Here is a 22423-nt window from a genome sequence, read left to right on the forward strand (position 1 = left end):
TTCCACTACATTTAAACACTTTCAAAGTAGTTACACAAATGTGCTTCAGTCTCTGTATGTTATATCTATATCTATAGATAGGAAAAACACATTCCTCTGTTATAAATGCAGTTTCATAGTGGTGTAACTAATAATAGATTATTGTATTTTGCTGTATTTCAGGAAGAGTTCATATGCCTCACTAAAATGAGTGATTACATAAAACTGAGTTACCATGCCTGATGTAACTGAGATCCAGGGGTAAATGCATAAAATGAATTTCACACTTTTGATGCACCAAGGTTTTACATGAGGGTAACTAATGAAAGCTCCTTGTGGGTGGACTACAGTACAGAGTGTTTTGCACCAGGGCACTCTCCTTCAGCACTACTGTCTCAAAAGTCCACTTTTACAACTATTATTTATGTAGATTGGAAAAAAAAAAAAAAATGCAGAATATGTGAGTAAAATGATGCATTGTAAAATATTCCTGTACAAGATTAATAAGATAAAAATAATGGAGATAAGAAAGTGAAAGCAGCTTCTTATGCAAATATTTGTTCTATTGACTTTTGGGAAATCAGTGTGAAAATTTAACCATTACTGTGCATGCTGTTCCGTGCTAACTGCAAGGTATATTTCACATCAATTTTGGGAGAAGTTTTAAAGCTAATCAACAGTGTCGTCTTAATAAAAAGTCCATCTTCTTCTTCTTAATTTGTGACAGAGTAAGAGGGGATTCTGATTATTCTAATAATCAATCATCTATGGGTCTTACATAAAAAGCTCCACCAAGTCAGCCATAATTCTGTCCTGAAAACTTACAGACATCAAAAGACATAGAAGCTTATTTGTGATACAGTTAATTCCAAGACGCTAATCACCCACCAATATGGTTTCAGATATCAAATTGTTTTCTATGTAAGAGGAAGAAAAAATAGCTTTTAGTATCAAAACCATGTTTTAAGCAAACCTGTATTTTTTGTACAGGTTGACCCCATCTATAGTACAGTTTGATCTTTAAAATAAATTAATGCATTATAATTCTCAGTACGTGGACGTGTTGAGTTTTTTTAAATGCCATTCTTTCAAGAAATAATAGGTGGTAACAATGCTTATTGCCCTAAATAAGTTGGGTTTTGTGTTATAAATGGATGGTGTGCATATTGCTAAAGTTGTAATGAATGGAATCCATCTGCCAATTTTAAAACTTTTTTTTTTTTTTTTTTTTAACTCTTGATTTCTGGAGTCTCATTATACAACTGACAGTCTGCATTGCTGAAATGATGATCAGATAGTGGAGTGAATGGCATAGTGATAGCATTTGTCTCTTCATATGTCATACTGGCACAGCTTCACTTGCCAGAGAGGGGAAGCAATTTTCAAGGCTATATAGGATAACTAGTCTATTATACTTGCATGTGTGTTGATTTCCAAAACTGAGTAACACTGTTAATGAAAGTATATGAGTAAAACTAATCATAGTGGCATTGATAGCTCCGAAGGAATGGATGGAAAAACCTGGTCTGCAAAAACTGCAGGTTTGAAGAGTCTGTATCTTGCTGTAACTAGGGATCCTAGTTGAGGCCAGGATTGAGATGAGCTTCTGGAATTTACTAAGGGAACCAGTTTACCATTAAAATTAATCTAATGACCATACATGAGTGCATTATGCAAAAGTCTTAACATTTTATCACGAAAATATCAAGAGTAGGAAGAATATGGGCCAATTAGGAAGAAGAGTCTTAGAAAACTTATAATATTGTATTGTATTGACTTGCAGAAGGACTAAATAAGGTTGCCAACACTGGACATCATTTTTTTCTATACTCAGTACATTTCCCTTCTTTTGTGTGTGGGGGGGAGGGAAGGGAAAACTTTGTTTTTTTTCAAAATATAACCTGAATTTTTGTAATCCATTTGAACTTCAATTAATAACCTGAGAATGGAAGGTTTTGTTGATTTGGGAAAAGATCATATGGGTCTTAAATATAGAATGTCTCCATCTTGTATGAGAAAGGACCATATATCAGAACATATATATTTTTAGGGTCGACAATGACATAGTTCATCTGTAGATGCATTTTATCGAGGTAGAAAAAAAAGATTACCAGAATTTGTTTAAAAAAAAAATAAAATTGTTTACCAAATTTACAGCACCTGGTTGAAATTAAAGGTAAATCTAAAGAATGAAGAATATATTAGTATCTAGTTCAAGTAATCCTTTGTTTTCAGTATACTAACCAAAGTACAAAAGCAACCCAAACTAATAATCACAGCGAAAACAGAACAATATTTGAATACTGAAAACAGAAAAATAATTCTGGTGTATTCTAAAGTTTTCTGTTCTACTAAAAATATAGATGCATTTTGTGACCTCCATGCAGTTATTAGAACCCTGGTTCTAATTGACTCCCAGTTTAAAAAAGGATATCTCATGTTACCCATCTTACTATGTTGTCCTATGAAGTTAGAAAAGGTACACAGGTAACTTTCTCATACTAATTACTGTTTCAAACGCAGTCAACATCTGCCACTCTGTTGTTAACTAATTACATTTTTCCAATCATTAGTATTGCTCATTGAGACCTGACTAAATGCCCTTTAAAACCATTAAGCCTTTATTTTATTTATTTATTTATTTTTAAGTTGGTTTTGTTTCTGTAGGTAAAATGCTAACATTCATTTGGAGACATTAAGGAAAATGATTCTCCCTATAGATTTTCTGATCTTTGTGGTTGTTAGACAAATGATGAGCTTTGCTCAAGAACGTGCTGATATCTTCTACTGAAGGCTTGCTGTATGTGGTATATTTCTTCAAAAAGCAATGGAATCTAGAGTTGAACTTTGCTTCCCAGCACAATTGCAGGAAACATTTTCTGAGATTTCATGATCTCTGGTTCATTAAGCCATTTGTTCAGTAACTCAATAGAACATTTTAAAATTACTATGAATTTAAATATTGCACATCTGGAATAAAGTTTTCATTCTCAATTGAAAGCAATCTCCAGTAAGTTTTGCATAATAAAAGCAGATTTATTAATTTCTGCTAAAAGTGTACCACTTTCAAGGTTTGTTTTGATAGGTGTTTGGTTGGTTGGTTTTGTTTTGTTGTGTTTTTAGCTTATATAAAACATAGTAAGAAGCTCTCTTAGGACTCACTGAAATATACAAATGCTTTATTTTCTAGAGCAATTGATTTATCTTTGAAATTTAGGATGTTTTACCGTAGAATAACAAGATTTTCAAACTTCAAACATCTGTACATCAGAGGGAAGTTTTGTAGGAGGAAGATCACACCTGTGCTATATCAATATAGGGCACACATTCACACATCAAAAGGAAAATGAAAGGAGTTGCATAGCTGATTTCATAAATCCTGTGAGTTCCCAAAGAAGTTTTCAATATATGTATAGAAATGGTGAAAACTTTCTGATATCTTTTAGCAACATTTATATGAATGTGAAAATAGAATAATGGAAATGCTTCAGTGGTCTATTAAGAGTAGAATTAATTTTGAAGACATTTTTATTTGTCCATATTGCTTCTGTACTCTTTCAATTTAGCTAAGTGGTAGTTTCTTCTTATTAAATGTTTGATATGGTGTTATTATAAAGTGTGAGAATACCTGCTACATAGTGTCTAGCACTGTTCTTGTCATACTGGATGTATTAGCTGGATGACATGACTTAACTCACTTAGTAACTTTGCTATACACTCTTGCATTACAGTACCACTGCAATACTACCACAAAGTCAGGGCACGTGAGCGGTGAGCTACTGAGCTGCTTGCTTATGACATTCTGGTTTATTTTCTTTCCTTTTGCTGAGTAAATAGAACAAAATTCAACATAATTTGCATCTTTGGGCTTATGGGGTGTTTTTTGTTTGTTTGTTTTGCATTTGCTGCAACTAAGAAATCTTTAATGTCCCTTGTCAACCACAGACATTGCATGATTTTCTGTATTCACTCATTATTACATATTCATTGCTTAGCTAGTAACTCATTTTATTTCTTCTTGAAATTATGACAGCCCTGTAGAACGATTTAAAAAATTCAGTGGAAAAGTCCTCCACAAACAGCTTCTTTTTCCTTTATTCCTTCTTTTCCATTTTCTTCTTCCCAAAATAGAGCTGAAAAGATAATTAAGGACACTCTCATTCAAATGGAAGATCACTATTTTCTGATAATGTTATTTCAGTTTAATATCATCACAGCATTAAAACCAACTGGCTTTTTATTTTCTTCTTTAGTCGATATGATATTTTGAATGTTATACAAGTTTTAATATATGTATTAGATTTTTATGATGTAGAAATATGAACAACTGGGAAGAATATTAGGATAGACTCCAGTAAAGCAAAGTATCATTACGACAGATAATTCAATCCTGCTGATCTTATTCAGGTTTCACTCACTAAAAATCCATGCTGATATCAAGAAATGTAATATGAACTTCTTAGTTTGATCTGCAGCTAAATCTGTATAATTTAATTATTTTCAAACAGAAGACATATCTGCTAAAGACTGAACCAAGTTATTCCAATCACTGCCTTGCTTAGCGTGTGGTGTGAAATAGCCTTGTCTCAGGAAGAGCAGTTCAAGATACTGCATCTTTCCACAGTGCTGAGAAGCCTATGACCTGGTAGACCTTTGACCCCTTTGTTTTCCTGCTTGTAATTGCAGCTGCCACTGTGAAATAGTGTTTGCAGTTCTTTGTCAGAGACACTTGTCCTGAATGCCCCTTTCACTTCCATGCAGGCAGATACAGGTTTAGAGGAGCCCACTTTATATAGTCCAGGCTAAAAAATCTGCACAGGAAGAATGGAAGTGTTACGATACCAACAGTAAGATGAACTTTTTTTTGTACCAGTGCTACTTTTATCATGCACAAGAAAAATACTTAGTTCAAGATATTTATGTGGGACTCTCATTGATTCCAGATCTCAAATTGGAAACTAAGTTTGTCTATTTATGGCAGCTGCCCCTTTATTTTCATAGAGTAAGAACTGACAAATAACCTTCTGGAGGAGGCCCGAGTTTTTTCGTAGCATGGTCTTTAATTGTAGTGTTGCTGAACTTCTTCTCAGATATAAGCTAAAACAGACTCTACACTGGATTATAGAGCCCTGTGGACTATGTTCTTAAAGGACTCTGGTGCTTGTTTGAAAGAAAGGAATGTGGCTGTCTATGACTGTAACACTAGCAATACTGCATAGCTCTTATAAAGATTGAATAGCACCTGCAGAACTGGAAGAAACTGCTGGGAAGAACTCAAAATACTTGCTAAAGGAAGCACACGTTTCAACCTCTGCCTTGATAATGGAGAGTTAGATAAAAAGTGGAGCTAATTGATTTGGTTTAAGTCATTCAGCAGGTCAAAGATAACAAAATGTAACTGGCAAAACAGCAGAGGAGGGCAGAAGATTTATCAGGAAATGAAACACAAGATGTATTCTGAGCTGCCATTTGTTTTGAGACCTGAAATCTCTAATCTGTGGTGGAGAAATACCACCATCATCAACTGGAATCCCACTCAGTTTTTCTAGGCAGTGGAACGAAACATCTAGTCTAGTGTGTGCATGCTGTGCATACGTAAACATGCCAGACTAAATTCAAAGAAGCTTGTTACTATCTTCTTTTGTCCATTATAGCTGTACTTAGCTATATCTGCATCTCTTGCATATCTCTTCCCATGGTAAGGTGCTGTTGTTTTATGTTTGATGAACAAGAGATAAGTATCATAAAACTGACAAGTTTTACTCCTGATAATATCCAGTGCCTTCACTGAACACAACAGGAATGGACCCTAAAAATTATTCAACTTTACAGTGCAGGCAATTCTAGAAATAGCAGTAGTTCTATTTTAGACCTTTTCATGGATAATTTTGAGCTAAATAGTTATTTTTGTTTATTTTGAGTTTTCTTAACTAGCTTGATCAAGATAAGAGACCTTACTTTGTAATGCAGAGTCAACTAAAAAAAAACCAAATCAACTGTAGGAATATAATTAATGATCTACAATATATATATACTTCTATATATGACATAATTTTCATACCAGGTTCTTCATATGGACTCATTTGGGTGACTCATTCACAGCTTTCCTTGATAACACCCAGATTCCAAAATATTCAACTGTATTCTGTCATGCATCCATTTGACTCAGGATGAAGGACTGGAATAAAGTTAAGCACATAAAGAATTGAACAGCATATTGAATAATGAGGGTAGAAGAAATACTAAATAGCTGCTCTTTCAGTGAGCTTTCTTACTCACAAAAACAAGCAGGGAAAGAAAGATAGTTTTACTTATTTAATACTTGCTATTATAGAAAAAGTATCTCCAAGTTCATGGAAGGTTTTACACAATTTCCAAGTTGTGTGTTCCTGCAGTTAGTAACAGGAATTTAATTGTGGTAGGGAACATAGGGTCCCAAAAATTGCTTTTGCATCCTTTATGAAAATCTATTTGTTTGGGGGGAAATCCTGAGACATCCAAAATGTTGCCTTTTGCCAACTCAGCTTTGTCAATTTCCTACAAGATGTACTAAAATACCTCTGTTACCCACTGATTGGAATTCATTTTCTTCTTATGAGAAGCTACTTCAGTGCGGCAGCTAGGGAGCTGTGAGGCAGAATCATCAACTAGCTTCAAGTACCTAGCTTTGGCCACTATAGGCACCTAGGGTACCTTATATATATATATTCAATGGTGTGTTCTTTGTTTACAGAATAGAAATAAGTACCAAACAATCTTTACATGTACCTTATTTTCTCCATTGGGTGAAGAGTCTAATATATCTAAAAAATACCTCCTCATTCCACCTAAATATTCAAAGTATCTCTTGAATCACTGATTTTATTAGGAACTGGTTTTAGCTGGTTTCTCATAGACCAGAGTGTGTTAATTAAACACAAACCAAATCTTTCTTATAGACCTCAACTCTCCCCTAATTAGTTTACTCAATATTAATATAATCAGTGCTCTGCAATGGCTGCATATAGACAGTTGTTGGTGTTAATGTGGAGAAAAAGTGTGGAAGGTAGCACTTCACATATTTGTTGCATGGTAAAACAATATGAGAAAGGTGAAATAGAATGACACCATATAATTTCCATACAGTAGCATCACATACACTGAAAAATAGAAATGCCAACATTTCTAGTCCTTGTCCTCATTTTTGCTCTATTGTGCACATTCATTAATTTAGTCACCCTAAGGAGATGGTCACATGCTCTTCCATTCTACTTATGATTCTTTCAGGACACTGGAAATGTGTCAGAACTGTATAGCAAAGTTAATTTCTGTTATTGCTTTATCATAGAATTATGCAAAAATGGCTTAGGTTAAAAAGAACCTCAGAGATCTCCTTGTTCCAACTCCCCTGCTGCACCCCCTGTATCAGGTTGATTAGGGTTCCATCCAGTGTGGCCTTAAACATCTCCAGGGATAGGGCAGCCTGTTGCAGCACCTCACTACCCTCTCTGTGAATAAGCTCCCCCAGCGTCTAATCTAAATCTTCCCAGTTTTGGTTTAAAACCATTTCCCTTTGTCCTATCACTCACTACCTATTTTAAAAGTTTATCTATCTCACTCCTGTTTATAAGCTCCCTCTAAATAGTGGAAAGCCACAATGATGTCTCCCTGGAGCCTTTTCTTTTCGAACGCAAACAAGCTCAGTTTCCTCAACCTATCTTCATAGGGAAGTTCTGCAGCCTTCTGTAAATATAAGTGACCCTCCTCTTGACCATCTTCAACAGCTCTGCATCTTTCTTGTGCTGGGAGCCTCAGACATGAACACAGTATTCCAAATGGGACTTCACAAAGGCAGAGGACAAGGAGACAGTCACCTTCCTCTCCCTGCTGGCCACCGCTCTTCTGATGCAGACAAGGGCTGCAAGCACATACTGCCATCTCACATTATGTTTTTAATCAACCAGAAACCCCCCAAGTTCTTTTCCATATGTATACATATCTGGGATTTTCTCAATCCAAGTGCAGCACCTTGCACTTGGTCTTGTTGAACATCACTTGGCTCACATGGGACAACCTTTCAGGCTTGTCCAGATCTCTTTGGTTGGCATCCTTTCTTCTGTCCTATCAATTATGCCACTCAACTCAGTGTCATCATGGTGACTGATGATGAACTCAATCTCATTGTCTATGTAACTGATGAAGGTGCTAAAGAGTACTTGTCCCAAGATGGACCCAGAGGGGATACCACTTGTCTCTGTCCTTTATCTGGACATAGAGCCATTTACCACATCCTTCTGACTGCGACCTTCCAACCAATTTCTTATCCACCAAATATTCCACCCTTCAAACCCATATGTCTCTAATTTAGAGATAAAGGTATGGTGTGGGACTGTGTCAAAAATCTATCTCATAGCTTGCCCAATTTGGAAGGTTGTGTCTTTCTAGAGCTGTCCATCATGCAGACTAACCTCTTGTTACAGAGATGTTGTGTGAATCTATATAAGAAGTTTAAGGTAAATGTTCATGAGATAAATTCTTTGTTCTTCATTGAGTTTGTGGCTAATTATTCTTTATTTTCAGAATTTTGGAGCTCTTAGAGAAGTGCTGTACATTTTGAATGGTGCTCAAGGGACTGACTGTGTTCAGCATCATTTGAAATCAGTGGGATCTGAAACACTGAGCCTCAGACTGGGAGTCTCCCAAAGCCCTGAATTATGAATTATGAACCCACCATTAGCACCCTCTCCAGCATTTCTCAGCACTTAGACTCAAAGCAATCTTCCAGCCTACCAGGTGAGCTATGGTATTTCTCTATTTGTTTATAGTCTATATGAGAAGTCAGGTAGTTTAGCTTGAAACTAAGCTAATTCAGTCTGAAATTAAAGAGGATTATTTTAAACTTGTTCACTTAAGGTGTGCTATTGGAAGAGAGCTCATGTACAGAGATGTTTATGGCATCATCTGCCATATGTGCTGTCTTTCTGTGGTAACGTTAATGTTTAATCACATAACTCAGATAGTAACGTTAAAAATATTTTGCGGATTATAGGATGTTGGTGGGATTTTTTTGTTTGTTTTTTTCTCCATTTGTTTATCTTGAATAATTATGGTAACTTCATGAAATGTTTTGAACATATACTTAGCAATGCTTTTATGGTTCAATTACTCTATCATTCGTATTACAAATGGTGAACAGTAAAAACATGTGGCAAGGTAAATAATCTTACACCATATCACTAATGTTTAGGATAGATAAAAACATTTGTTTCAACCTTGTATTCTAAAAGAGTTAGGTCTTCTGTGGAAAAATACAGGAAAGAGTCTTATTAAAGGCTACATTTTCATGTACATATTTAAAGAACCTAATATAATCTTTAATACTTATGAGCAAAGTTAATTTTATTTTAATTGGTGAATTCATAAAACACCAAGGTTCACCAGCTTCCATTACTTTCTTTGCATTTTCTAACATTCTCAATTTTCATCTACTCCCCTTTCCATTATGCCATGTTGTTTTGCATTTATAGCCTCTTTGCACCACTTGAGAATATTTTTCAGACAAGGCCTGATCACCGTTTCCACATTCCCACCTTGTAACAACCTCATTGAAGCATTTTTTTGCAGGGATGCCAGAGGCCTGTGCAGTGAGCAGTGTGCCTGGTTCTGTTTGATGTGCAGAGCAAAGCAGATATTGAGGAGCTAAGCATATAAAAGGACTGGAAGGTTTTCACAATTTCTAAGGGCTTCTTGACCCTAAAATGTCTGCAGATGAACATGACTTATTTCAAATATTTTTGATCCAAAACTTATTTTAATTATAAGCATCATTCCCATGTTACATTCATTTTTCAGATACATGATAAGAGTCAAGTGTAAATGAATAATTAGGTCTTATTTTTTTTTGTTCTTGTATCCTCTTATTTTTTGTTCCAGTTTTCAGTTAGTTCAAAATTCATTCTAGCCCATGTAAATTCACTCATACATTGTAACTTATATAACTAATTTTTACGTTTCCAAATGTGTTTTCACTCCTGTCATTTGTGTTGTTTCTATTTTGTTCAGTATTAATGTGACCAGAAGCAAGGAATAGTGACCCTTGACTTTTGAAAAGTGGATCCAAAAGTGGATCCATAAATGTAGATATTTCTGTCTGTATTTCTAATGGGATTTCACCTTTTGATGTTTGGATTATGAGTCAATGTGTATAGTAACTATTTTGATACCAAAAAAATCCATGAAAATTTATATTTCGTTATAGGAATTCATACAAAAGCCCAATCATTATAAACTGTTTTTGTTTTGTTTTGTTTTGTTTTACAAATCCAGAGTTGGATTTCTGTACAATGTACTGTCAACACAAGGAATTGTTGATAAACACTACTATACAAAATAAAATGTAATAGAAAAAAAAAAAATAGCATTGTTTCGTTGGGATTTACAATCTTTTATTTTCCTTTTTATTTTTAATTCATTTTCCTTAAAACAGTATGTAAATGTTATATTAAAAAACTACAGGAAACTGCAGCAACACAAAAGTCATAGAGTTGATTCTAAAAACCAACTGCCTCAGAGTTGTGCATTGTATCTAAATTTCTCTTTGAGACTTCCTCTATATCCAATGCAGGAAAGACATTAAGGTGTAAAGGATGATTTAGCCCACCTTTGAAGATGAGTTAAAAACAAATGTAATAAAATACATACCACTGTTTAGAAAAGGAGACCACGTGGCTATCTTAGATTTAGTAACTGGTTTTTGGATAACTGAAAATTGGCCTATGGATTTTCACAGAACTTTTATTTTAGCTTCTATGAATTTTGCCACTTGTTTCCTTTGGTAATTTTGTTCTTGAGTTGTTTAATAAATAAATGGGATTTTTTCTTATGAGAAGTCAATCCTGTTGATGACCCTCAACAATTTTTTATAGATTAAAAATTTCCATCTCCCTTTCAGCATTAAAGGCATATCTTTGTTTTCAGAAGTGCTCAGTAGCCTACAGCTTTTGCTTGCCTCAGCTTCAGGATGTCAAAAAACAGATGTCATCACTGTGACACAGAGATCACAGTATCCTCACTCAAAACACCTCTTGAGCCCCTTGCATCTTTTTATAGATACTGTGGAAATTAATATGACAGATTGTGTGACAGACAGCTGGTGTTAATAAAAGCCAGAGAAATACTGAAGATATATGTATTACATTAATATGTCACTAATAGCTTGAATTGTAGCTAAAGGGAGCCTACTTCATTTTTCTAACAGCATCCTTAATAACTGGGATATGTTGCTCCTCTCATGCAATATAGTGATGATCTATGGAAAAAGGTAAGCAAATAAGGGGATGAATTGGATAACTGCATGCATTTTTCTGAAGGTAGACAGAATGAAATGCACAGAATATTCAGCTTGAAGCTAATAGATTTAAGACATGGTGGAACATACTGTATAAGTATACAATAAGTATATCAAATTGCTGCTTAACAATAGATCTTATTGGTGAGTTCTGCAGCTGCCTTTTTAACCACTCCAAAGCATATAAAATCAGGTGGGTAATCACTCCTTGTAACACTGATACAATACTGATAGTTAGGATTTAATTTATCCTGTAGGCTGTGCCTTGAACTCTCCTTCCTCTCAAAGTTGAATATAACTTTTAACATTTATTGACCTGTCTATCTGACTCCATTCAACATTAGAATGAGGTTAAATACATTGTCCCTTACTTTGTCTTACTTTTTATAAATAAATATTTATTTGTAAAATAACCAAACAAGAAGTTGAGTTCATCTAACATGAAACAAGTTTTTATCACTGAGGTCCACGGTGCACATCACCAGAAGTTACATAATTATGCAAAGGGCATATTACTGGAAGGGTACCAGGAAATAAGTGTATCGAGCTTCCGAGAACAGTTGAATTGCATTTCATGAAGTTATATGACACTGAAAGAGCAATTAAGTGTTTTATGCTGTGCTGGCTGTGCTCTTCCACAATTACAGTCATGAAGTCTGTAGGTTTAATTCAGGAGTTTTCAATCAACTGTTGCTTTCATGCTGGCTTTCCTTTTGGCTTTGAGATCAATTTACACACTGACTATTCAATGTTTTGTCTTTCACTAGGCAGAAATGCATTCATCTTATTCTTCCCTCTGGAACAAAGAGGAAGTGCAGTCTGAGTACGTACAGAGGAATTGCACAAGTCTAACAGCAACACAGGCAGCTGTATTCAAATACGTTGTTATTGGACTAAGAATAAAGTAATAACACATGAGAAATAAAAGTAATTCTGTCACCATCCTGAAATATTCTTAAGCGTTCAGTAACACCATAAGAGAGGCCTGTATTCACTACAAATAATAAAACCATAGCGTTAAACCAATCAAAGTCAAATCTGTTCAAATGCATAATTTCCGTGAAGAGGTACTTATGAAACACAAAATGAACTTCAAAATGGAAGGCTCATTGCTTCATAATCAAAAGCAGTCAGCTTTAAACATCAGCAAGTTAGGTGATAAGTTTGTCATTTGTCACCTGCAGTCTTGGAGAGAATTTGCCTAAAAGGCTTGACAGACTTTAAACTTCACAGAGCATTTTTGCCCATTGATGGAACTCATTTTGATATACGACAAGTACTGTGAGGGTGGGAGGAAAGGCAGGGTAATAGTAGTTCTATTAAAATATTTTTGCATCAGTCAGGTAGGGTTTCTGGTGTGAAAAAATATATAGGTCCTGAAAAGAAACTTCTACCACCCACCAGATCTGATTCTTTCTTGTCTAACTGTGCCTGGCTACTTTGGAGAAATACAGGCATGCAATACATCATTAGAAGCCAGAGATGAGGTAGGCTGAATTAAAATGGGAAGCTCTGAATGAGTATATTATTGCTGTATACAGATAACAACAGAAGTCAGAAATCGTTGGCTTTCGTAAGTTAGAATAATGGCAGCTCTCCGGTGAAAACTTATTTATAGTGGTTTTACATTGCTCTCTACAGACAATGTGCAAAAGGGAGAGACACAAATTAACATGTAGTAAGGCAGTAACAGAGAAACCTGTCTTTGAACTCTTATTTCCTTTTAATCAGCGTGAGTTCTGCTAAATAGGAGAAAGAATTATGAGTAGATGGAGGGCATCTATGTTACTGGGGGTAAATCACTCTCAGGGGAATAACTTTGCAGTTTGAGCAATGGAGTCTGACCTTTACATTACTTGAGGTGAGCAGATCTTCTCTGTTTTAACTCAGCATGAGCAGGAATTGCAAGGCAGCTAACCTGAAGACACACAACTGTCTTTTCCTACATGAAAGTCTCTTTTGGCAGTTATAACATATTCCTGGATGAATTCTCTAATGCTGACTAATGTCTTCTGTTTCATATCCTCAAGTGTGGGATTCTGTTGGTATTTTAGTAATGTCTAATATCGGTGGAAGTCCTATTAAGTTTCCAAGGTTCTTAAATTGCTACTTGGAGTTTATTTGTCTTGTAATTCAGGTTATAAAAGTAGCACCATAAACATTAATTGAACAACCATTAAGCAGCATGGCTGTTTGTTTTGGGTTGATAGAGGACATAAAGCTTCATACCCTGTGGTGGAAAACAATTAGATCCGATGATGAACATGCTATTAAATAAGCCATTACCAGACTTCTATCATTTTAACTTTAGAAAATAGCAACCAGCTGTGGCTGAATCATATGCAAGTGATAGAAAGTTGTATTTTAATTGTCATGTCATAGCCTGTTATAAATATTGTAGTTTTTAATGTTTTGTGCTAATGACAGTGACTAATAGTAGTCATTATCTCCATTCATTCTCATAAAAAATTTCTTCAAGAGAGGCTGATCATAACCAGAATGCCATTTAAAATTAAACTATGTTTTCCTAAAATAGAGAACATAAAGAACATTTAAATACCAAGAGGCTGGCTAGCTAATTTATTTTGTTTTGAGCATGTTTGACAACTACAGCTGTTGTTAACTGTGTCATGAGTTGAAATGATATTTCCTTCAAAAATATTTCTGGCACACTACTGTGGATGAGTGTCATATCTTCATGTGCTCTCTGCAGCATGGGATAAAAGGTGAACTTCACAGTGGGATACCTGTGGCAAGAAAAAAAATATGGTGCTGCCCCTGTAAAACCTTAATATTAATAACATTGAGTGTCTTCATCCATTTCTTATTTTAGTTGTGAATTCTGCTTACTTGACAGGTACAGAGTACTTCATTATGTGCACGAACAGAAATGCTTAAATGGATGGAGTGGCTATTTACGTATGATAGGAGCTAAGTGGGACATTAAATTAATGCCAAACAAGTGAGTGCTCATTTTAGTTTTGTTATAAATGGCTGCAGCACAGCAGTAATATGTTGACTCTCATGTGCTGACAAGTTCTATATTTCTTAAAAAATTCCCTTAGAACTCGATGCGGAAAGACAAATTCACATTCTGCATGATGAAATTAGCAGCAGATGCATTAATAATTGAATAAGGATCCCTGGAGAGACACCACAGTTCAGCAGGGAAGTTGGTGACTGGCTCTTTTTAACTAGGGATTTTTGTGATATGTATGCATTTAAGTAAGCCCTGAGGTGAGAGACTTTGCATGTAGCCTTTGGTATTTGATTTTTGCTTTTAGAGGGCCTTGAATGGTTACACACTGCTTGAGTGGTCAGTGGGCATATGACCTTGTTTGTGTCCCTCCTTCCTCTGTGACTTTTCTCAAACTTTTAGTCAAATGCCTTTTAAATTGATTTCCAAAATATGAGTGCAAGGTTTCACTGTATCCAAGAGGCATGCCATGGAGCCACACATCTTGAGTTCCTATAGAGCTGAAACATTTTCCTGCAGTGTAGCAAGCAATTTGAAAGAACCAGATGAAAAGTATTAAGACAGTATACTGGCTTCTTCTCTTCCATCCTTTTACAGGGATTTGATGTCCTCTGAGTGAATCACACGATTTGCAGGTTTCAAACTTGTATTCCTTTTGACACTGAAAGGAAACAAGAAGATCGTTAGAAAAATGCTACTCTTTTCAGATAACCCAAGGCCATAACACCAATCCTAATGCTTAAATTATGATAATTCCTCACACCAAGTAATATCAGAAGACACTGACAAAAGTTTGATATCTAGTAGACAGCAGTACCACCCAGATAAATTCTCATAGATTTAAGATCAGTCTATTAATGCCCTAGTGCCAAGAGGTTGATAAAAACTTGAATAATCTGAGAATTTCTCCCAGTTGAAGGAAGAGTAGCAAAATCTAGCACAGTAGTATTTGATTAACACCACATACTTGTCACCTCTACCAACTGGCAAGTTTCGTTCACTTGTTTGGAGTTGCATGGATGGAACTTACCTCTGTGTTCTGGTTTCCTTCAGTTGCACGTTATTTTAAAATCTCAGGATCTGGAAGACAGAAAAGTTTATCTTCAAAATGCCTGTCTGTATTCCTATAGTTTCATCAGCTAAAGGAAAGCTAGCTTTAATCTTAGGTTTTGAACGTATTAATACTGGTTTGCAATGTTTCCAGTAAGTGATTATATGATTTAATAAAGTGGTTGTCATTTTAAAAGTCCATTTTTATAAAAATGAAGTTTAATTTCTTCCCTTTAGATATGAAACCTTTCTATTGAATAACAGTGGGTATGTTATTGATTAAATACAAATTTGGTATCAGTCTTTTCCGAATCAAGATAATGAATTTAAAATCTTTTTTGTACAAGAAACATCTTAGAAATTTATTTTGTCACTTGAAATAGGAGATAAGTCTAAGAGATTCATATTTGTTTAATGACATACTGCCTTGATCTGTTAGACACTTTGAATATACTGCAAGTGATGAAAGAACAGCTCATTTTCTGCTTTGCAGTATCAGAACACTGGTCCAGATGTTGAAGTTTAGTATATCCAATGAAGTCAACATCCTAAAAGTGTATTCTGGTTTCAGCATCACCTCTTCTTTTGAGGTATTTGAAACAAAGGCATAGAAAGTAAATTGGACTCATCTTTAGTTAGCAGACAAAACATTTCTGTATAATATTTTTCATTTGATCCATGCATGTATAATATATTTTGTTGCTGTTTAAAAAAGAAACTCATGTCAATATTATCTGAGTTTTTAAGGAAAAGACTAAATACACAAACAAGATTTTGCACCAGTAAAAGAGAAGAATATACCTGAATTACATAGACCAAAGAGGAATAAAGAGACATAAGTGATGATGAGGAGAAGAGAGATCACAAGTCATTAACTATGGCTTTATGTTTCATGTCTCTGCGTAGTATGTTTAATCCTATAAACTGCTCTCCATTTATTCTATTATTCTCATGGAATAGGATTCTAAATCTGCTCCAGATTAATATTATGCAGTTTGCATATTTTTTGCAATGCAAAAGTATTGCAGCTTTTTTTAGTAGGTACAAGGTTTATCAGAGTTGCCTTGGTTTATTCTCAACATCTGAAGTGATCACTGAATTTCATCTCTGCAAAGTTATCATTCCTGTAGAAGCAAGCTTTCTAGTGAATGACTAGAGTGCAGAGTGCAGAGGGTTGTTGTTGTCAGTGCGGTGTCTGGCTGGAGGCCTGTAACTAGCAGCGTCCCCCAGGGGTCTGTACTGGGTCCGGTCTTGTTCAACATCTTCATCAACGACCTTGATGAGGGGATAGTGACCACCCTCAGCAAGTTTGCTGATGACACGAAGTTGGGAGGATTGGCTGACACGCCTGAAGGCTGTGCTGCCATTCAGCGAGACCTGGACAGGCTGGAGATGTCTGTGGCAGTAAGAAAGCGGATGAGGTTTAACAAAAGGCAAGTGTAGAGTCTTGCACCTGGGTAGAAAATAATTGCATGCACCAGTACAGGCTGGGGGAAGGACCTGCTGGAGAGGAGCTCTGCAGAGAGGGACCTGGGCGTCCTGGTGGACGACAGATTAACCATTGGGCCAGCAGTGTGCCCTTGTAGCCAAAAAGGCAATGGCATACTGGGGTGTATTTAAAAGAGCGTGTCCAGCAGGTCGAAGGAGGTGATCCTCCGCCTCTACTCTGCCCTGGTGAGGCCTCATCTGGAATATTGTGTCCAGTTCTGGGCTCCCCAGTACAAAAAAGACAGGGATCTCTTGGAAAGAGTCCAGCGGAGGCCACTAAGATGGTGAAGGGCCTGGACATCATCCCTATGAGAGAGAGACTTAGGGAACTGGGTCTGTTTAGCCTTGAGAAAAGAAGGCTGAGAGGGGATTTGATCCAGTTATAAATACCTTGAGGTGTGGGAGCCATAGTGGTGAGTCTGGTCCTTTTCAGTAGTGCGTGGGATAGGACTGAGAGTAATGGGATGAAAGTACAGCATAGGAAGTTCCGCACGAATGTGCGGAAGAACTTCTTTACAGTGAGGGTGACGGAGCACTGGAACAGGCTGCCCGGAGGTGGTGGTTGTCTCCTTCTCTGGAGATATTTAAGACCCGCTTGGGACGCCTACCTGTGTGATATGGTGTAGGGAGCCTGCTTTGGCAGGGGGGTTGGACTCGATGATCTCTAGAGGTCCCTTCCAACCCCTACAATTCTGTAATTTTGTGATTCTGTGAATGACTAAACCAATGGCTTTTATCCAAGTTTTGCAGGTCACAAGATGTTCAAAATAGCAGAGGAAATCAAAAGAACCGCCTGTCTTTTGCTGTCACAGTAATTTTGCACTTGAGTACATGAGGATAGGCTAATATAACAGGTATTGAGGAAGACACGGAGTGATTCTCTTTGAGCTCTGCATTGGGAAGTAACAGTAAGAGTTACATTTCAAATTACAACTTTACTTGAAATGTGACTTCATTTATTTATTTTTTTTAAGCATCTTCGATACCAAGTTTTTGTCCCTTGTCAATATTGAATTGGATGCAATCCACTTTGAGGCAGAAAGATAAGTTTCTAATTGTCAGTCTGGTAACCACTGCCTGGAGATCAAGTGGTATACTCTTTGCTTTATGCCTTACCACTTATACTGATACTTTTGCAGGCCAGAAATGCTTTTCCCTTGTGCATTCACAACCTTCTTCAAAGTCTTCATACATTTCCCCTCTGCTGCCATCTGTCACACAGAAGCAAAATATAACAGAATATTGGTGGGAAGGTTCAACCTCTACTGCCATATCACCACCATCCACCTCTGCTGTCATTTCCTAGCAGAATAAAATAGAAGACATTACTTTCAGGGCAGCCCTTGTTAATCCCCACAGTTGAATTTACATGCTCTGAGTGTCCTGTAGTACTTTTATTTAATGTACTTTTACTCTTGTCATTTTAAGAAAATACTTTTGAACGTAGATGGTAAGTAAAAGACTCTCAAAAGATAATTACAGCTTGAAAGACTTCAGTTAATACAGGGACTCCTAAATAGGTTGTTTTAGTTATCCATTAGATAAATGTACTAAGAAAGTCTGTTAGAAGGTCAGAAATATCAAGATGGAAGATGGAAACACAAACATGTAGAAGATAATAAATTTCAAAGGTTTTCATTTGACAAATACGAAGTTATGATTCTCAGATGATGCCAAGGATGATCAACTGAAAATAGGGCAAGGATATAGTCTGGATCTTAACAGTGGCTACAAAGAAATGATGCATAATTGATCTAGAAGTATCATTTGCTGCAAAAGCAGAAAACAGTACAGACTTAAAATGATGAGCCTGAGCCACTCCTGTAAACTCTAGTGCCTAGATCTTTGCAGAAAGGCAAATGTTAACAGAGGAAGCCTTCTTGCCAGGGCAACAGGCCGCACTCTGTATAGCTTGAATACTGCTCCTACATGAAGTTAAAGCCACCAAGCTTTAACTTGCTTTTTGATTTGTTTGTTTCTTTTTAATCAGTGGTCAAATAGGGGCTAGTAAGATATGCATCATTTTCCAGAATATTAAAATAGGCGGTAAATTAATAGTGTTTAAATAATACAGGTGAGAATCATGCACTTACAGGGGTAAAGCCATTGGAATTTTAAATGCTGAATGTGTTACAACTGCACGATTGCTTCATGTTCTCCTCTAGTAATAATGGATTTATTCAAATGAGCAATTACATTCTCCCACATGAATATGAAGAGGTATACCCACAAATTGGTGACCTTTTGGATAACCAGTGGCAGAACTTGCACTATAAGAAGATTTAGGAACATCAGACATCAACTGTGGCTCTGAAGTGATAAGTTACCTAGGAAGAATAGCAGTGTTAACAGAGAAAGTTCCTCCCTAGTCTTGGGAATTTGATGAATAACTTTTACTGTGAGCATATACATTCTTTTATTACTATGAATTAAAAATATCTCAATGCTTTAAAATGTTATTATTATGTTAAATGTGCAAAACAGAGCTTAGCAACAGGGTTCCTCTATAAGAAGGTGGGTTTTGGTGGATAGAGTGGCAAAATGTGCTTTCACCAGAAATGTGGCTGTTCCCATAAGCACATGTTTAAAAAAAAAAAAAAAAAAAAAGAGTGATTGTCTATTTCCTAACCTTTCTGGTTTTCCTGATTTTCTAATTAATGAATAGGAATATTATCATCAATAGAGGGCACTGACACTAGCTTCCATTTTAGACAATAGAATTTTTTAAGCACATTGAGTGTAGATTCTAGCATACCTTTGGGCCATAAAATAATCTAATATTCTAATTGTACTTCACATTCAACTATCTGCTGTTTCTTGGACATCTGTTATCCATTGAGCAGCTATTTTTATTGGGATGGCCATGACTGCTTTTAGGTATTTTCCATTAATACAGTAAATACAGGGTTAAGAAATACTTATGAGTATCAAGACATCTGAAGTACCTGCTTTAACAGTGTCTCTGAAGTTTCTTAACCATCTTTTCAAATCTATCCTATTTATGCTTATGTGTTCTTCCTGTTTTGACATTTCACTTTCAACCATATTCTAAGATTTTAATTAAAGTGTATTTAACCTCAATCTTGATATGTGTACCAAGGTGTTGCAATATTAATTTTCTAATATAGCTTAACAATTCCGCTAGCTCGTTATAAGAATCTTATCCAGCTTCTTATCCTCTCACAGGCGATCTTTGTCCAGAGAGATTTTTAAGGCTTGACAATAATGATATAGTACAGAGAGCAAGATTTCTCATAATGAGTGGTTGTTTAATTTGTAGCTGAGTGGAAGGCATTTTCACTTCTTAGGTACCTTACTGTTTGTCTATGAAGACCAGAAAGTCTGGCACTGCACAGCACTACAGAATAGGGTACAAGGACTGCGACACATTTGCAGTCTCTTCAAATGCTTCATATAATAACAATAGAAAAAGCATTCTGAATTAGATAGAAAAGTGTTGTCTATATCTACTGTTCACATGCTTCAGGTCTCTCTCATCTGCTTTACCCTCTCTGTGCCTTTTTGGTTTTAAAGATACAATATTTTTTACATATTGAAAAAATATATTTTTGAATGAAAACCGGTTCTTATATCTGTGAGTTGTAGACAGATGTTCAGCTTATCTCAGTATCTGCCAGTTCAGTGGCAGAATGAACTGTAATACTAAGGTGTAACAACACTGTGACAGACAATTCAATTAAAAGACAATGATGCATATGTTCCAGAGGTTTGCACACATTGGCAGAATTTGGCATATGCCTGTCCTGTCAGCAAAAGGTAATTCTGTCATATAGATAGATATGATTTGCACAACTAATTCTCTGTGAGAACCTAGAAAAAGGACAACAAAACTAATTTTGTCAAGGACACAAGAGTAAACGGTAATGTATTTAGGCATACTTTAAAAGATTCGAATGATACTGATCCTAGCAGAGTACAGTTAAATACAATGAAAGTAAAAACCCCGAAAAATGAGTGTAGGGATTCAGACCTTTACTGAAACTACAAAGGGCTGACTTATCGTAAGCTATAAAAGATGTCATTAAATTATCGGCATTTACCAATTATTATTTGTGGTTTCTGAGATGCTCCTGCCTCTCACCATATCTGAATAACTACATACAACTCCGCCTGTAAGTAGTTTTGAAGTATCAGACTAATAAAAAAATAAAAAAAAAAAAAATAAATAACAAATATATCTTCTTAAAGTAATAAGAAATCCTCTTCAACTCAGTGGGTCGAATTGTAGGAATAAAGGACATCAAATCTGTCTCTAATATTGTACTGTGCAAAATGGAAGATTACAGAAAATGGTTTATTAAAAGGACTACTCCGAGTCATTTCAATGGTGTTCTCTGGGGTATAGTCTGTGTACCAGTAAAAATCTTTTTACTTATTCTATTAAAGCAGCACATCACATCCAAATACTGATAAGATCAGGCAGATTCACTTCAGGATGAACCCTACATACACACAGTTCTATCAGTGAACAGTTGGCATGTGCTGAGCCATAATTGCTAAATCTGAAACACAAATGTTTGAACTGACACAAAATAGAAAGCCTCATTCTTACTTGTTTACTTCTGAATGCATTTTTTTTTTCACTTTCAGTGTTACATGCATGACTGGCATATTTTATCCAGGACTAGAAATTCAGCATGGCTATTTGCTGTGGTAACTACAAAGAACAGAGGTGATAAAATTCAAGCTAATCCAAACCTTCACTGAGGCTCAATGACTTACCTGAGTTTTAAAATCAAGCCTTCAATTCAATATTACAGATATGATGCAGTGTGAAGCAACTGAGATTTGACACTCTTAAGAACCATAAAAATAAAAGTATAGATATTTTATCTCTTTAAAGAAATAGTTTGCTCTTATATAGGAAAAACTTGAGAAAATATGAAGCTTAAGCATATGTGTGTTATTATTGAAATCTGATTTTTACATACATGAAGTTTTAGCATTCTGCTGCACCAGAGAGTAAATGTTCAAAAATCATTGGGTTTTTAGCACATGTCTGAAACTGCTGCCTTCCATACTGAAGTGCATAGGTAAGGAATGGAGACTGCAGACATACAGAATAGTCCACTGTGCAAACTAAATCTATGGTTACAAGCAAACTGCTTTAACTCTGATGCTGAGGGGAAAAAAAAAGTTTGAAATCTTTTACCAGCACAGTTTATTTTTGGACAGGATTGTGACATTTGATTGGTTTGGTTTGGTTCTGTTTTGTTTTGGAAGAATTCAATACAGAAATTGTAGAAGTTAGACTGCAGCTGGTGGTGCTAGTTACCTGGGGCAAAGGAAGTTATCTTTTCTTCTGTTTTGTGCTGTTTTTCAGGCCTTATAGATCCCAGAAGGTGAACCCATAATCAAGTCTTTATTGGGGGCTTCTTGACAAGACCAGCTCCAGCCACTGTTCCTGGCCTCATGCACGGTGTTCTAGAAAGGGATTCCTCCAGCCCCACAGCAGGACAGGGAATCAAGTGCTCCAGGTCAGCCTGCCTACAAATTCTGATCCTAAAAGTAATAGATTGTTAACTACAAACTGTATTTAGAAATGACCTCCCTAAATCACAAACACTTTGGAGCCTGAGGTG

The 22423-nt window shown here is 35.9% G+C and overlaps 1 protein-coding gene across 7 annotated transcripts in view; it reads left to right on the top strand.

Moving 5' to 3' along the window:
- The window catches only part of KHDRBS2 (KH RNA binding domain containing, signal transduction associated 2), a 330168-nt gene that overhangs the window by 300170 nt on the left and 7575 nt on the right, over window positions 1–22423 (top strand). For 4 of the 7 annotated variants that reach the window (XR_004306588.1, XR_001554389.2, XR_001554393.2 and 1 more), the window contains 2 exons: window positions 8539–8751; window positions 22165–22318. The gene's annotated coding sequence lies outside the window, so the exon portion shown is untranslated. Of the gene's footprint in view, window positions 1–8538; window positions 8752–9582; window positions 9666–11215; window positions 11279–14162; window positions 14268–22164; window positions 22319–22423 lie in introns of those variants that run through there. The other 3 variants (XR_004306589.1, XR_004306590.1, XR_001554394.2) reach the window with 3 other exon arrangements.

Source organism: Coturnix japonica, chromosome 3 (assembly GCF_001577835.2).
Source record: "Coturnix japonica isolate 7356 chromosome 3, Coturnix japonica 2.1, whole genome shotgun sequence".
In the NCBI taxonomy this organism is placed as follows: domain Eukaryota; kingdom Metazoa; phylum Chordata; class Aves; order Galliformes; family Phasianidae; genus Coturnix; species Coturnix japonica.